This window comes from Artibeus jamaicensis, unplaced genomic scaffold (genome assembly GCF_021234435.1).
Source record: "Artibeus jamaicensis isolate MK-2021 breed Jamaican fruit bat unplaced genomic scaffold, CSHL_Jam_final scaffold_474, whole genome shotgun sequence".
Taxonomy (NCBI): domain Eukaryota; kingdom Metazoa; phylum Chordata; class Mammalia; order Chiroptera; family Phyllostomidae; genus Artibeus; species Artibeus jamaicensis.
In genome coordinates, this window is record NW_026522046.1 from 17,794,786 (window position 1) to 17,799,584 (window position 4,799).

The following is a 4,799-nucleotide window of genomic DNA, read 5'->3' on the forward strand; positions in this document are numbered from 1 at the left end:
TTAATATAGTTGAGCAAGTGGAATTGAGGACTATTGAGTTTTAGGTATTAATATCAGTGGGGCTTCGATTGTACCCATTGTCTGAAAATAGACACTAGGTTCTGGAGTAAAAACAGTAATTTGCCTTTGCCTCTTTGGTCTCCTACTTAGCTATTTTCAACCCGTAAAATAAGATTTTTATGAAACATTATCTGCCAGTTGGAAATGAATAATAATAATTGCCTCTTTTTTATTCAGATCTTTTTCTTTCATATAAGTCTGTGCTAACCCAAGATTCAGACATTCAGCTTTTAAAGCTTTACAGGTAATCCAGAGGCAATAATGCTACTGGGCTGCTGAGTGTCCATCTACCAGAAAAATCTTACATAATGGGAAACATGGACAGTCATTACTACAAACCATAGACCCATTAACCTTGGTCTTCAGGAGCCTGGAAAATTCAAGAGGCAAAGTAAAGAGTCTGAGGGAACAAGTTCCAAAGGAACTTGGGATTTGTCATTTTGTATATACGCTGGATGCCTTCTGTTAGCTCTTCCAGCTCCCCTCTCTGCCCTTCTCCCTTACTTTGTGACTCGGTGGCTACATCAATGGTTTCTCTCCCCTTGTAGCTTCTGGTGACATTAAGAGCACAAGCAGGAGAGGGAGGTGGGAAGAGAGGTGAAGTTGTTTAGTCTGCTGATTCGCCTTTCTGCTGAGAGGCAGTGGTCTGGCTGTGATGTTCGTTTGAAATGCGTAGAAAATGAATACATGTTCATTGTTACTTGTTGCATGAGGGTAGTTAGTGGGTGGAGGACAAGGTTGGAATAGAGGTTTATCATTGCTTATTCTCTGGAGCCATAAGACCATAAGAACTAATTTTTTAACTGTAAAACTTAGATTTAAAAAAGGAAAAGAAGTAGGAGAAGCAGCAGGAGTGACTGTGGCTAAAGGCAGAGAAATACTTTATTAGCAAGGAGAGCAGCAATGGCTCCCACCGCTGCAGGAGCAGGAGGGCCCAGCTATTAGAAGCACATCCACATCCCATTTGGTGAGCACAGCAATGACAACTAGGTCAGCAAGACCTGACCTAGACCCCAGGAATCAGTGGAAACACTTCCAGGCAGGCCCAGGGCCACAGCACTATAAGCATAAGGGCACAATGTCCCAAGCTAGAGGAAATGAGTATGAACATTGAGTGCATTTCACCCATTTTGGGAGTGAACAAAGCTGCTCTGATTGATGATTTAGAAAAAGCAGACAATCTAGAGCTGGTCAGTTCCAAATCATGGTGCACATGAATGGACAAACTTCCAGGAGCAAGATTTTCCAAATCTGGTTCTCACTGGTCCCTTCCACCATGCTTAACCCACGCTCTGCTTAGGCAGGGTGAAGATGCACATAATCCAGATCATGCTGGAAACATCTTAAATGCTCTCAAGGAATTGGTGTTATGAAATGGCTCTGAGCTAGACAGGAAGGAATGGGTAGGCGGTAATAATTCATAATCCTTTCCACCCAGACACTTGAGTTACTAATCATTTCCCTGTCTCAACCTGTTTTGATGTTAGGATATCTGTTGCTTCAGATGTTAAGTTCCTCAGAGAGCCAAGTGAGCCGTGCCCAGGTGTTCCTGAGCCAGAGGCCAAAATGTCCTTGGTGGCCTCTAGTTTTCCCTAGCACCGTGGCTTCCAGAAAGCCCTGGCTCTGTGAAGGTGTGGTGCAGGGGCTTGTTCCTGTATTTGCATGGCCTATCTTGCTCCATCTACAGCCTCTTGAGCAACGAGTGCTTTGTGCTAATTCTTATGGTCACATTGCTCTCTTGCTTGTTGTACCTGCCTGTGCTAAATAGGAGGCAAATTGCAGTCATTAGTAGAGCCTGGAACAACAGGGACTCACTCACTGGTGACCTAAAGAAGAGATCAACAAGAAAGTAAAAAACATAATTTTCCCCCTAACTTAGAAAGTATAAAAGATAAATTTTTTTAAGAGAAGGTCAGTTGTTTTAAATCTCATACAAGTATTTCAGTTAAATGGGGACAATTGTCCATTGTTCACAGGGAAAAACAAAGTACTTGACACAAGGACAAACTTTTGAGCACACTTCACACTGTCTTGTTCTTTAACTTTGACATGACGGTGTTATTAGAAACATCGTGCCCGTAGTAAAGGTCTTTTCTAGAACAGTTTTGAACTGTTATTAATCAAACCTTACCAATTTTTTTGTAAACACTCAAAATTTCTGCTTTTTTAAGTGAAAGAAAACTGCAGCAGAGTTCTAGTATCAGACCAAAGCACAGTGCTGCATTTGACATAAGTAGCAAATATCGTGCTTCCTTCACAGAACTGGTTGGATTAGTTACACGAGTGCCAAATGACAGGTTGACAGTTTAGCAAATTGTCTGCCTGGTCCATATAGAAAGCACTGAAATTTCTGGTTTCCACAGAATACTTTGCAGTGTTAGAGAGCAGTTGGATGGCATTTCTGGTCTGTTATTCAAGGTTGCTAAGGGGCGTAGCCTACATTCGGAAGAAACAGGCCTCTAACATATCACATACACCTAAACTTTCCTTTATAGAGACTGCGTATGTGTCTAGTTAAATTCATTAAATATTTCAACAACAGAAGGAAAAAAGACGTAGAAGTGCTTAAAACAGAACTTAAGGATCCAGAAATGAGGGGGGACCCAAAACACCTGGAATGTATTTATAAAAAATTGTGCTTTTAATTCTCTCATGTTAGAACTTCAGTCATGTCACCTTCAAAGTACTCTCCTTTAGATGCAATGCACCTAACAAGATGTGTTTTCCACTGCTCAAACACAGTTTTTGAACTCATCAATTTTGATGCCTTTTAGTGCTTCTGTCATTTTTTGTTTCAGTTCTTCCACATCGGCAAAATGTTTCTCTTTGAGAACTTTTTTCATTCAAGCAAACAAAAAAGTCTCTCAGGGTGACATCACATGAATAAGGAGGGTAGGAAACAGGGGTCATGCCATTTTGGTCAGAAACTGCTGAATGCGCAGCTCAGTGCAGGCAGGTGTGCTGGTAAATCACCCATCATGAAATGGGCAAATGCACTGAGTCTTCAAAAAAACTTCACTGAAGCTGAACCCAGCCTCTCACAAGAACACCAGCTGGTACACTGATGTGGTTGGGTTCCTAGAGCACTCACCTAGCGGGGGAAGCCTTTACTACAAAGGGTTTGCCCTCCAGAAGGTAATTCTGTTTTTTCGTGGGGTCCCCCATTGTAAGTTAGAGAACAGCAGCAGAATGAATTATAGACACAGGAGAAATGTTATTTAGTTTCACGTGTAAATACAGCTCATCAACTGTGCATCCGTGTGTGTGTGTGTGTGTGTGTGTGTGTGTGTGTGTGTGAAGAGGCCTGTGCTCTTGAGGAAAGGCAAAGTTATCACCTGATTTCCCAGGGGCTGTTTGCATAATTTCTCAGGACCTTGGGGCAGTGGTTGAGATGACCACTACAGGACAATTGAACAATTTAGAAGAAAGAATGCATATCTTACTGTTAGGGGAAATGCTTAGGAAGTGAGGTAGTATGAATTTAGAATGGCTGGGTTGGTGGCCTAAGGAATTTAGAGTCAAGAGTCAGAACAAAAGATGTAGATACATCCACTGTCAAGCTGATCTCTGAGACAGGGAAAAGCATCTCTCCACAGAGTGAGATGGGGGAGACTTCTGGGAATTGAAAGGTTCTCACAGTGGGTGGAACTCTTTAGGTTTGCATTTCTGGGAAAGGCAGGACAAGAGCTCAGAGCCCTAATTTAGAGATCTGTGAGATGATTTCAGCAAGAGGAAGTGGTTGGAAAATAAAGAGGGGCCATGAACAAAAGATGGATGACCAGCTGCCAGGTGCCCTCCTGGGGGCATTCATTTTCCCTGGCAGTGTGACTAGAAAGAGTGAATCCAAAGCACCATTTGTGAGGTACTGTCTCCTCTACCTGGAACATAATAAAAAAAAAAACTTCCCTCTTCCTATGAGGCAAGGTAGAGGGTCTGGTCAAGAATGGACTACACAACTAAGGGTCATTTTTCCCTTTGGTGGTTGGGAAATTAGATTAAAAGATGGTTGCTGGGTAACAGTTTTCCTGGCTTTGTTAATTATGCGCTTGATAACCTCAAGGGATGAGGCAATATCTCCTTACTCTTCCATACTCCGCCTCCACTGCTGGACAGAGAGCGGCTTGTTTACCGCCTGCTGTAAAATTAGGGGCCCCCCAAGCTCAGTGTTCCTCAGTGGTGAACTGCATGTGCAGACGTCCTTTAGGACCTTCTGTGTCGTCCCCATAACACTTGAGGACAAGGGGAACCAACACAAACATGCTGATGTTCATGGTGTGTATGGTGTCACGGGTTATAAAATTCTTTGTCTCCAACCCAAGAGTCTTGAATATTCTGCCAACCTCCATAAAATGATAAGTGGCAAATTTATTTGGTGGTAGGTAAGGTAAAATCAAATCCCTGATCTAGCATATGTTACTATATCTATTTCAGTATACGTTCTAAGAGATAAGAACTCTTCAAAAAAAAAAACTGAGGTAAGTTGGATGAGTTCTAAAGAACTACTACTGTACAACATTGTTCCTATGGTTAATGGTACTTTATCATGCACTTAAAAACTTAGTAAGGAGTAAAGATTTCATGTTAAAGTCCTTACCAAAAAAACCCTCCAAAATACTATTACCACATTTTTAAACAGACAATAATTCTTTAGTAGCATTGGATATTTCCAATTGTGTTCAAATTTCTCCAACTGTTTTTTTTACAGGAAATTCAATAGGCATTCAAATGTTTACATTGGC